The sequence below is a fragment of the Meriones unguiculatus genome, chromosome 12 (genome assembly GCF_030254825.1).
Source record: "Meriones unguiculatus strain TT.TT164.6M chromosome 12, Bangor_MerUng_6.1, whole genome shotgun sequence".
NCBI lineage: Eukaryota > Metazoa > Chordata > Mammalia > Rodentia > Muridae > Meriones > Meriones unguiculatus.
Window position 1 is genome coordinate 59,270,350 of NC_083360.1, and position 12,919 is coordinate 59,283,268.

The following is a 12,919-nucleotide window of genomic DNA, read 5'->3' on the forward strand; positions in this document are numbered from 1 at the left end:
CACATAGGGTATATACTTACTCATAAGTGATTATTAGACATATAATATAGAATAAACATACTAATATCTGTACACCTAAAGAAACTAATCAAGAAGGAGAACTCTGACTAAAATGCTCAATCCCCATTTAGAAAGGCAAAAAGGATCGTCGACAGCAGAAGAGGGAGAAAACAGGGAACAGGACAGGATCTTGCCACAGTGGGCCTCTGAGAGGTTCTACCCTGCAGGGTATCAAAGCAGATGCTGAGACTTATGGCCAACCTTTGGGCAGAGTGCAGGAAATTTAATGATAGAAGTGGGAAATAGTAAGACCTGGAGAGGACAGGAGCTCCACAAAGAGAGCAACAGAACCAAAAAAATTGAACACAAGGGTCTTTCATGAGACTGTTTCTCCAACCAAGTCCATTTATGGAGAAAACCTAGAACCCCTGCACACATGTAGCCCATAGCAGTTCAGTGTCCAAGCAGGTTCCATAGCAATGGTCACAGGGACTGTCTCTGAAATGAACTGATTGACCTGCTCTTCAATTACCTCCCCCTGATGGGGGAGAAGCCTTACCAGGCCACAGAGGAAAACAATGCAGCCACTCCTGATGAAACCTGATAGACTAGGATCATAAGGAAGGGGAGGAAGACCTCCCCTATCAGCGGACTGGGGGAGGGGCATGGGTGGAGAAGGGGGAAGGAGAGGAGAAATGGGAAGGGAGGAGGGAGGGAGCTATAAAGAGAGTTACAAAGTGAATAAATTAATAAAATTATGTATTAATAATTAATAAAAACAAACAAAGAAACTGAATAAGAACTTAAAAAATTATAAAGTGACCAATCCATTGAAAGTCTATTTTATTAGATATTAGGATGATTACTCCAGCTTTGTTCTTAGGTCTATTATCTTGGAAAACCTTTTTACAGCACTTTACTCTGAGGAAGTGTCTGTGTTGCAAAGATATGTTTCTTGAATGTAACAGAATATTGAATCCTTTTTCTACAACCACTCTGTTAGTTTGTGTCTTTTTATTGGAGAGTTGAGTCCATTGATGTTGACAGGCATCAGTGACCAATGATTGTTAGTTTCTTTATTGTTGAATTTGTGAGTGTGTGTTTCTCTGCTTCTTTTCTTTTGCTTTTTTGTTCTGAATGTATCTTGTGTTTTCTTGGTTGTTGATGACCTCATTGGGTTGGAGTTTTTCTTCCATCATCTTCTGTAGGGCTGGGTTGCTGCATATATGTTGTTGAAGTTTTTTTTCATCTATGTTGATTGAAAGTTTAGCTAGGTATATTAATCTGTGTTGGTCTCTTACTGTCTGTATGCTGTCTACCCAGTCCCTTCTGGCTTTCAGAGTCTCTGTTGAGACATCTGGTATGACTCTGAGCAGTCTGCCTTTATATGTTAGTTGGCCTTTTTTCCTTGCCATTTTTAATATGTTTTCTTTGTTCTATAAATTTAGTTCTATAAATTTTTTTATTATTATGTAGCAAGAGGATTTTCTTTTCCTGTGTAGTTTATTTGGTGATTTGTAGGCCTCTTGTATATTTAAGGGCATCTCTTTTGTAAAGTTGGAGAAATTTTCTTCATTATTTTTCAAAAATAATTCCAGGATCTTGGAGCCTGGAATCTTCTTTCTCATTCATTCCTATTATTCGTAGGTTTTTTCCTTTCATCGTGTCCTTGATTTTTTGGACGTTTTGTGTTTGGAACTTTTTTATATTATTTTTTATTTGAGAGAAATATTGATTTCTGCAAGTCTATCTTCAGAGCCTAAGAATCTCTCCTCCATCTCTTGTATTTTGTTGGTAATGCTCACATTTGAGGTTTCTGATCTCTTCTCTAAGTTCTCCAACTCCAGGTGTTTTCCTGTTTGTATTTTCTTTATTGATTTTAATTCCATATTCATGTCCTGCACTATTTTTCTTCATCTGTTTGAGTATGGATGTCAATCTGTCCGTGATATCCTCTATTTTTTTGTTTTCTCTTTTTGTGCCTCAAATAACTGCATAATTGTAAATTTAAGATCATTATCCTGTGTTTCAGTTGCAATAAAATATCCACTGATTTTTGGAGATTCTGTTGAAGCCATGATGTTCTGGTTTTTGTTTTCTGTATTCTTGTGCCAGTTTCTAGCCATTTGGTTGTCTGTTGCCTTGAATAATTGTTCCTGGACAATGTACTGCAGACTGGGTCCACCTGTCTTTGTAGTCTGTAGTATTCTCTGTTAGATTCACTGTCTCTGCTGGCTCACTGTTTGTGACCCAGTTAAGCCAGGTAGCTGTGGCACAGGCAGAGAGATCTCTCGGCCTAGAACTGCTCTAGTGTCCCACAGACTTCCTTGAGATAGTGTACAAAAAGATTTAGGTTTCTTACCTGGCTCAGCTCTGCTGAGTTCACTGCCTCTGCTGGGCTCCTTGTTTCTGACTCAGGTTAGCCAGGCTGCTGCAAGTAGACAAAAAAAAATCTCTGAGCCTAGAGCTGCTCCAGTGCTCCAATAGACTTCTTGGTGAGGAGTACAATGGAACTTGAGTCCAGGGTCTAGCTTAGCTCCTCTGGGTTCTCTGTCTATGCTGGGCTCAATAAATCTGGCCCTGGTGAGCCAGGCATCTAGCGTGTGGATGAAAAGTTCTCTGAGACTAGAGCTGCTCCACTGCACATATGACTAAACAAATGCAAATACATACATACATACATACATACATAGATGTTCTACATTGCACATGTAGACTTTTAGTCAGAAATTTTATGATCACCTCAATGGATAAAGTAAATGCATTTGACAAAAGTCACATACTTGCTTGATAAAGCTCTGATGCAATTAGTGATAAAATGAACACGTCTCAAGGTAACAAAATATGTATGCAGGAGAATTATATGGAACATTAAACTAAATGGAATGGGATTAAAAATAAAATTTACAAATCTTTTGAAATCCTTGTATGGCTTTTATTTAATATGTTACTACAAATCTATCTATAGCAATAAACAAGAGAAAGAAAATAAATCCATGGAAATGAGAAAGTTTTAGTGTATAAGATTATAGAATGAAGATACTCTAGACTATACCAGAGTAATTTTATACTTCATAACCAATTTTAGTAAATCATCAAAATATAAAATTATCATTCACGAATCAGTAGATCTTGTTTTTACTAATAATATTCCTGTCAGGAAAAGATATAAGAGAAAAAAAATTCTAGTTACAATAGGTTAAATAAGAAAGTAAATAAGGACACAAGGAAGGTACTGGAAGGTCTCTGAAAGGAGAGCATTAATAAATAGAATAAGATAGTTAAAGAAGATACAAGATGGAGACTTATGTGTTTCTGATCAGCAGAAATAATACCACTGAACCTAGTTATATTGCTGGCAGTGATCTACAAATTCAGAGCAACACTCATCAAAATTCCATTGACAATTTAAAAAATCTTTTGTAAAGTCCATTTCAAAGCAAAAGGACTCTGAATATCCCAAGTAATTACAAGCAAGCATCACTACATCATCACCACAATAATATTAATAATAGTAATAATGATGATGTCGATAATGCAAGAGGTATCACGATATCTGAATATTAAACTATGTTGTAGCGCCACACTGACAAAAACAACATGGGACACATACAACAACAATAATCTAAATACTGTGTCATAAACCAGAACATTTTACATTTTTGTTTATATATAGATATAAGTTGTTTACACTATTTAATAGATGGAAAGTTACAAAGGAGATTTTATATGTGGATAAAAACATCTTAAGAGAATAGAAAGACAACCAAACAATAAAATATATGTAATAGAAAAGTAAAAAATAAATATTTGGCAAAAGAACAGAGAATACAAGGATGAGATCAAAGGACTGCAAAAGAAATACAGTAAGGGAAAGAATAACAGCAAAGCAGCACTACATATCTACATGAAAATGTCACAACAATGCACATTAAATTTATGCAAACTTAAAAAAAACTGAATGTGCATTTCTTTTTTATTTTCTTTTTCATTTTTATTATTAGTTACATTTTATTAACTCTGCATCCTGCTCCCTCGTTCCCTCCCAATCCCACCCTCCCTCTCTCATCTCCTCCCTGCCCCTTTCCAAGTCCACTGATTGGGGAGGACATCCTCCCCTTTCATCTGACCCTGTTTTACCAAGTGTCTGTGGGACTGGCTGCAAAGTACTCCTCTGTGGCCTAGCAGGACTGCTCCTCTCTTGGAATGTGGGGAGGTCAAAGAGCCAGCCATTGAGTTCATGTCAGACATAGTCCCTGTTCCCCTTACTATGGAAAACCAATTGGTTACTGAGCTACCACGGGATTCAACCTAGCAGAGGTTCTAGGTTATATCCATACATGGTCCTTGGTGGACTGTCAGTCTCAGAAAAGACCCCTGTGCCCAAATATATTTGGTCCTTGTGGAACTCCTATACTTTCCACGTCATACTAACTCCCCTTCTTTCATATGGTTCCCTGTACTCTGCCGAAGGTTTGGTTATGAGTCTTAGTATCTGCTTTGAAGCAGTGATAGGTACAGTCTTTCAGATGCCTTATGCGGTAGACTCCTGTCATACCTTCAATGCATGTCCCATTTGTCTTTCTAAGTGAGGAGTGATCATCTTACCCTGGGTCCTCTTTCTTGTTTATCTTCTTTAAGTGTATAGATTTCATTATGTTTATCATATCTTGTAGGTCCACTCTTTTCTATAGATTCATTGTTTTTTTTTTTTCCTTGTGCTAGCTAGTGCTTTGACAACTTGATACCAGCTAGACTCATTTCAGAAGAGGGAGCCTTATTTGAGAAAATGCTTCCATTATTTAGGCATATATACTAGTCTATCAGGTGTTTTCTTGTTTAATGATTCACATCAGAGGGCACAGAATACGGTAAGTGGTCCAAATTCTGTGCAGGTGATCCCAAGCTGTATAACCAATCCTCACTCAGAAAGACAAACAGGATGGACATTGGAAGGAGAAAACAGGAAAAAGGACAGGATCATACCACAGAGGCCCTCTGAAAAACTCTACTCAGCAATGTGTCAAAGCAGATGACGAGACTCATAACCAAACTTTGGGCAGAATGCAGGGAATCCTGTGAAAGAAGGGGGATATAGAAAGACCTGGAGGAGACAGGAGCTCCACAAGGAGAGAAACAGATTCCCCCCCCCAAAAAAAAAATGGACACCGGAGTCTTTTCTTAGACTGATACTCTAACCAAGGACCGTGCGTGGATATAACCTAGGACCCCTGCACTGATGTAGCCCATGGCAGTTCAGTATCCAAGTGTACCCTAGTACAGGGAACAGGGACTAACTCTAACATGAACTCTGTGGCTGGCTCTTTGATCACCTACCCCTGAAGGGGGAGCAGCCTTGCCAGGCCACAGAGAAAAACAAAGCAGCCAGCCCTGATGAGACCCGGGTCAGATGGAAGGGGAGAAGAACCTCTCCTAACAGTGGGCTTAGAGAGGGGCAAGGGAGGATATGACAGAAGGAGGGTAGAATTGGGAGGGAATGAGGGAGGGGGTTACAGCTTAGATACACTGTGAAAACACTGCAATTAATATAATAACAAAGTAAAAAATACTTTTAAAAATAATTATAATAAAGTATCACTATGAAAAAAAAAAATGCTGGTCAAGCCAATGAGAAGCATTCCCGATTGCTTATGCTTCAGTACCTGCCATGACTTTACTCAGTAATAAGGGCATGATCAGGAAGTTGTAAGCTGAAATAAATTCTTTCATCTCCAAACTGTATTTTGTAACTGTGTTTTATCACAGAAGTCCTAACCAGGACAGAAATAAGTTGAGTTCAATAAATAGTGCAGTGACAGACTTAACTATATTTTCAGGAGGAAATATGGAACATTGGGGAAAATAAAAACCATTGAATATTCAGAGCTTAATGTTTTATTATGGGAACTTAAAATTTAATGCTGAGGGCAATGCAGGTGATGGAGGTGGGACTTTTGAAAATTTAGGGGGAGGACTGCAGTCCTTAAAGATATTTTATGAACCATCTAATAGAACTGAGACTCTTTTGGATATAAACCTAGGAGTGGTATAGCTGGGTCTTGAGGAAGCACTATTCCTAATTATCTGAGAAAGCACCAGATTGATTTCCAAAGTGGTTGTACCAGTTTACATTCTCACCAGCAATGGAAGAGGGTTCCCCTTTCTCCACAACCTCTCCAGCATGGGTTGTCATATGAGTTTTTTTATTTAAGCCATTTTGATGGGTGTAAGGTGAAATCACTGGGTCGTTTTGATGTGCATCTCTCTGATGGCTAAGGATGTTGAGCATCTCTTTAAGTGTTTCTCTGCCATTCTATATTTCTCTACAGAGAATTCTCTGTTTAGCTCTGTACCCCATTTTTTAATTGGATTACTTGATTGATTGCTTTTTAACCTTTTTTTCAGTTCTTTATATATTCTGGATATCAGCTCTCTGTCAGATATAGGGTTGGTGAAGATCCTTTTCCAGTCTGTAAGCTGTCGTTTTGTTCTCACAACAGTATCTTTTGCTTTACAGAAACCTTTCAGTTACATGATTTCCCATTTATTGATTGTTGCTCTTAAAGCCTGTGCTGTTGGTGTTCTGTTGAGGAAGTTGTCTCCTGTGCCAATGAGTTTGAGACCCTTCCCCACTTTTTCTTCTAAGTGATTTAGTGCATTTTGTTTTATGTTGAGATCTTTGATCAACTTGGACTTTAGTTTGGTGCAGGGTGATAGGATCTATTTTCATTTTTCTGCATGTAGACATCCAGTTGGACCAGTACCCTTTGTTGAAGGTGCTATCTTTTTTTTCCATTGAATGGTTTTGGCTTCTTTGTCAAAAATCAAGTATTCATAGGTGAATGGGTTTATTTCTGTGTCTTCTATTCAGTTCCATTGATCCTCCTTTCTGTTTCTATGCCAATACCATGCAGTTTTTATTACTATTACTCTGTAGTACAGCTTGAGATTACGGATGGAGATACCTCCAGATGATCTGTTGTTGTACAGGATTGTTTTGGAGATTCTGGGTTTTTTGTTTCTCCATATGAAGCTGAGAATCTTTCTTTCAAGGTCTGTAAAGAATTGTGTTGCTATTTTGATGGGAATTGTGTTGAATCTGTAGATTGCTTTTGGCATGATGGCTATTTTATCTATATTAATCCTACTAAGTTGCTCAAGTACTCAAAAAGGACATTTGCTCAATCATGTTTGTAGCAGCTTTATTTGTAATAGCCAGAACCTGGAAACATCCCAGATGTCCATCAATGGACGAATGGATACAGAAATTGTGGTACTTTTACACAATGGAACACTACAAAGCAATCAAAAACAAGGAAATCATAAAATTTCCAGGAAAATAGTGGGATCTAGACAAGATCATTCTGAGTGAGGTATCCCAGAAGAATATACCCACTTATATAGACCTATAAGATATGATAAACATAATAAAATCTATACAACTAAAGAAGATAAACAAGAAAGAGGAACCAGGGTAAGGTGATCAATCCTCACTTAGAAAGACAAATGGGATGGGCATTGGACATAGGATAAAACAAGTAACAGGACAGGAGCCTATCACAGAGGGCCTCTGAAAGACTCTACCTAGAAGTCTATCAAAGCAAATACTAAGACTAGTAACCAAACCTTCGGCAGAGTGCAAGGAATCCTATGAAAGAAGGGGGAGTTAATATGACATGGAGAGAATAGGAGCTCCACAGGGACCAAATATATCTGGGCACAGGGGTCTTTTCTGAGACTGTTTCTCCAACCAAGGACCATGTATGGTTATAACCTAGAACTTCTGCTTGGATGTAGTCCATGGTAGCTCAGTAACCAAGTGGGTTTCCTAGTAAGGGGAACATTGACTATTTCTGACATGAACTCAATGGCAGGCTCTTTGACTTCCCCAGAACCCAAGGGAGGAGCAGTCCTGTTAGGCCACAGAGGAGGACTTTGCAGCCAGTCCTGAAGATGCCTGATAAAACAGGGTCAGATGAAAGGCAAGGAGAGTCTCCCCAATCAGTGGACTTGGAAAGGGGCAGGGAGGAGATGAGGGAGGGAGGGTTTGGGAGGGAATGAGGGAGCAGGATATAGCTGGGATACAGAGTTAATAAAATTTAACTAATAATAAAAATAATGATAAAAGAATTGAAAGTCTTAGATTCTAGTCACTCTCAGCTGAAGACATGGTTGTGATTAAAAATTGACCATAACTAGTAAAGTGACAATGTTTCAGTGTTGGGAAAAAAATGGCACTAATCAACTAGGACTAAAAATATCAGATATTATTAAGAAGAGGTAACCATTAATGAAGCAAATTTTTCTGGGGAGTGTTTCTTAAGGATCAACACACAAAGATGTCCTAGAGGAGGGTTACAGCAGTACCTTAGGCTAACAGTTGAACTTGTTAATGTATAAGATTTTTTCCAGGGGGTACAGGTTTTGAAGGCATGAAGAAATCATGGTAACAAGTTAAATCTTTGCACTGCGAGTAGGGCTTTAGCCTCAAAGAACAGCTTGCAAAGGTCATTGGTAAAGGTTCAGCCACATTACAACTGAAACTCAGGAAAGAAGTAGTCATGGAAAAATATTGAGGAGAGCAGAGAAGAAGCTATTGGTGAAATCTAAACTTATTTTTAGTAGAAACTCAAGCATTTTGAAGATGCTTGTACCGTGGGATAATTGACCAGAACACTCCAGCTTTGGGTTAAAGCTGAGCTACATCTAGGAGACAAGCTGTGTGCCATGTAGATGGCTGTCCCAGCCCTTTAGAAGATCAGAAGATCTTGAAAAAACCCCACAACGACTGAGCTTCATACTGCTTTTCTTCAATTTTACTTTTATTTGATTGTGAATGTGTACTCGTTCTTCCCTTTTGGAATAAGAAAAAATATTCAATTTATTTTTGATTCTACAGTAGCTCACAGTTATGAGAGTTTACAATTTTTTATGAACTTTGAAATTTTACAAATTTTTATTAATTTTATAAAGACAGTATATTTTGGAGACCTTTGTTTTTCTTTAGGACTCAGGAATTTCAGAAAACTTTTAGAATTTATGAAAGGTTTTGAACTTAGGAATATATTTTTGATATTTTAAAAGAGATTGAACTTTTAAAAGCTGTGGGGAAAAATTGGAGTGTTTTATATTGTCATCTTAATATCAAGATAACATCCTGGGGATGAACAAGAAAGGAAGGGTTATGGCTTAACTGTAATATATTTGTGTGTCTAGTTGTCAGGGGATTGGTTGTTCTAACTAGTGTTTGTCAACACTAGCAACAAACAAGACTCATTAGGGAAGAGAGAACCTCGGTTGAGAAAATGCTTCCATAATATTGGTTTGTAGGTAAGTATGTTGGGCATTTTTGTGAATAATGATTGCTGTGGAAGGGTCCAGCCCACTGTGAATGGTGCTAATCCTGGGCAAGTCATCACATGTTGAAGGAAAGTAGGCTCAGCAAGACATGAGGAAAAAACCCAGTAACAAGGACCCAGTTCCACCTTCCAGGCTCCTGCCTTCAGTTCATGTTCTATTTCCCACAGTGATGGAGCTCTGACCAGACGTTGGAAGCTGAAATAAACCTTTTCTTTCCTGCTTCCCAAATTGCCATTATTCATGGTATTTTACCACAGGAATAGAAACTCTTATTAATATATGCATGCAAGCATCCTCTAACCACAATAAAATTAACCTACCTTTATCCACTGACTATATTATTATATATAATTTAATCTCTCTTTTTCTCATCTATAAAATTTTCCATTGTGACAGCAAAGTATTTGAGATGAGATAATCTTACTACTCTTACAGAAAACAAATGTTTTAGTTCATAGCTTTGCAAGTCTGAAATGATGGCACTAATATCTAGTAAAGTTTTTGTGAGTGTTATTTGTTCTAACATAGATAAAGAATTGTCAAAGGCCTAATTAGGAAAAGTGAAGGAGAACATAAGTAAAAGAGGGAGAAGATTTCTGGTACAAATAATGGTGAGATATTAAGATAATTAATCAATTTCATTTGGGACCCTTATTAATTTCTTTACAAAAGTGTAAGCCTAGTTACTTAAGTAGTTCCTTTTTTACTTTTTTATTAATTATGATTATTTATTACAGTTTATTCACTTTGTATCCCTGCTGTAGCCCCCTCCATCATCTCCTTCCAATTCTACCCTCCCTCACTCTTCTCCCCTTAGTCCACTGCTAGGGGAAGACCTCCTCTTTTTCTATCTGACCCTTATCTATCAGGTCTCATCAGAACTGGCTTCATTGTCTTCTTCTGTGGCCTGGCAAGTCTGCACTCCCTGGGGAAGAGGATCAAAGAGCCTACCAATGAATTCATGCCAGAGATAGCCCCTGCTCCATTTACTAGGGATCCCACTTGGAGACTGAATCTATGGACTACATATGAACAGGGGTTTTTGGTCCTCTCTAGGCATTGTCCTTGCCTGGGGTATCAGTCTCTGCAGGCCCCCCAGCCCCAGGTTTTTTTTTTTTTTTGCTCTGTTGGTCTCCTTTTAGAGCTTCTGTCCCCTCCAAGTCTTTATATCTCCCCCTTCTTTCATAAAATTCCATGAATTGTGCCCAAAGTTTTGCTATGCTAGTCCCTTGAGCTCTCTATATTCCCATATTGAGAAATACTCTTCCACATGAGTTTCAGTGAGAATTAATGACACTCAAACCAAAATAATGATACACAAAGAAAAGCAAAAAAGTCCATGGAAATCAAAAAAACTATGTTTTAGATATGAAATAACTGCTAACACCAAGGTTCGTATTTTGAAGACTTGGTCCTCAATAGAGAAAAATTTTTAGAAGGTAATGATAACTTCAGGAGTTGGAATCTATTTGGCGGAAATAGGTCACTTGTAGCTTGACATTTTATAACATATACCTAGTATTGTTTTTGTACTGTGCCTACTATCTACCATGAGGTAAATCTGTCTTTCTGTCTTGCTCCACTTGCTTTCTCCAACATGATGTTGTGACCAAGATCTGTGGTCAAGAATCCATGGATGGAATTATCTGAAATAGTGAATTGAAAATCTCAGTTCTCTCTTAAGTAGTTTTGTCAGAGGTTTGCCACACTCAGGAAGCTAATGGCTTCATAAGGATCATAGAAGCTTAGGTTTTTCTTGTACATCTATGAAAACTTTCATATCTATAAAATATTAGATGTTTAATCCTTGGCCATCTGCAAAAACTTCTGAGAACATAGTCCCTCATGTTTGAACCACGTAGAATATATGATATATAAAATTATTCGAATAAACATGAGATAAAGATACTCTTTCTAATGAAATAAACCAGAACCCAAGCACACAAGGTGTTTTTGTTTTGTTTTCATGACAGGGTTTCTATGTGTAAGCTTGACTCTTCTGGACTCATTTGTAGATCAGGTTGGCCTCAGACTCATAAAAATCTGCCTGCCTCTACCTCCTGGAGTGCTGGGGTTACAGCTGTGCACCACTGCACCACGCTACACAAAAAAAAAATTAAATTAAATTAATTTCTGTAAGAATTCATTGCAATATATATTTAAAAAATCACAAACAAGAAACATTTGTTTGAAAAATATTATTATGTTTCTTTTCTCCGTAGACTATGTGTTATGGAACTCATGTATTTTTTTCTTTCCTGTATCCAATGTGTTAATTGTCCAGAGAAGTTGGTTTATTTCTTGGGTTTACAGCTGTTACATAAATTGCCTTATATTCAAATGCTGGTGAATCCAAAGTACACTAAAATATATCTTTAGAAGTTAACTCTGAAGTGAATAGCTACTGTTAGCTACTATCTGAAAAAAAAAAAAAAGGAAAAAAGGAAACCTTCATCAAAGGAGGTACAATTTGGAGATTATGAGCAACTGAGATCCCAGGAAAGTTAATGGAGCAGAGTGGTCTTTCAGTTAATACATGAGATAGGTCTATTGAAATGTGTTTATAATTTTATTATAAGTTGGTGTAAAAACCCTGAAGATGGTGCATGCTATTCATCTAATAACCAAACTAAATTATCATATAAGGAAGAGAGGAAGCTTTTGTTCTTTTACCAGAACTCCATTTGAATTAGCATATCACCTGATACAAATTTATATTCATATGAGATTATAAAAATTTCATATAGAAAATTTATTAATGCTGTGTTAACATTTGGAATGTTATCTTACTTACCAGTACAAGTTAAAGCTTTCAACAGCTTTGAACTCTGTTCTTTGTGGCTTTATTCATAATAACAGGAAACTGGAAAGTACATAGATGTCCCTCGACCGAAGAATGGATAAAGGAATTGTGGTATATCTACCCAATGGAACACTACTCAGATATTAAAAACAAGGAAATCATGAAACTTTCTGGCAAAGTGATGGAGCTAGAAAAGATCATACTGAGTAAGGTAACTCAGACATAGACACACATGGTTTGTACACACTTACAAGTAGATATTAGACCTATAGTACAGGATAACCATACTACAATCCACAGACCCTGTTTTTCTCTGTGGGGGCCTTGATTCTGGCTGGGGCCTGGAACGTGTCTTCTGATGGCGAACAGGGGTTCTGTTTCTCTCAGCGCTAGAGCACTTTAGGGTGAGGCTCTAGTGGGCTGGGGTGTTGAAAAGGTTTTCCAGAGTGTTACATTTTAGCTCTTTTTAGCATGAGATTGCTGGTGGCAAGGGAAGCTAGGGCAATCCAAAGCCTACGGCGATACCAAAGTGTTACAGCTTTTGGTCAAGCTGCTGGGCTAAGCAAAGCAGAGGTGCTAGGGAAAGCCTATCTCTGGTTGGCTTCTAGCCAAAACACAGGTCTGGTGAGGCCAGGCAGGCTGGAAGGCAGACCCTGTGATAAGTGAGGAACATTTCAGACTGCCTAAATGCTTATTAGAGCAGTTTCTCTGTCATTGAAGGGTCTGTCCTGTAATCTGCTTGAGGTTCCGTGATGA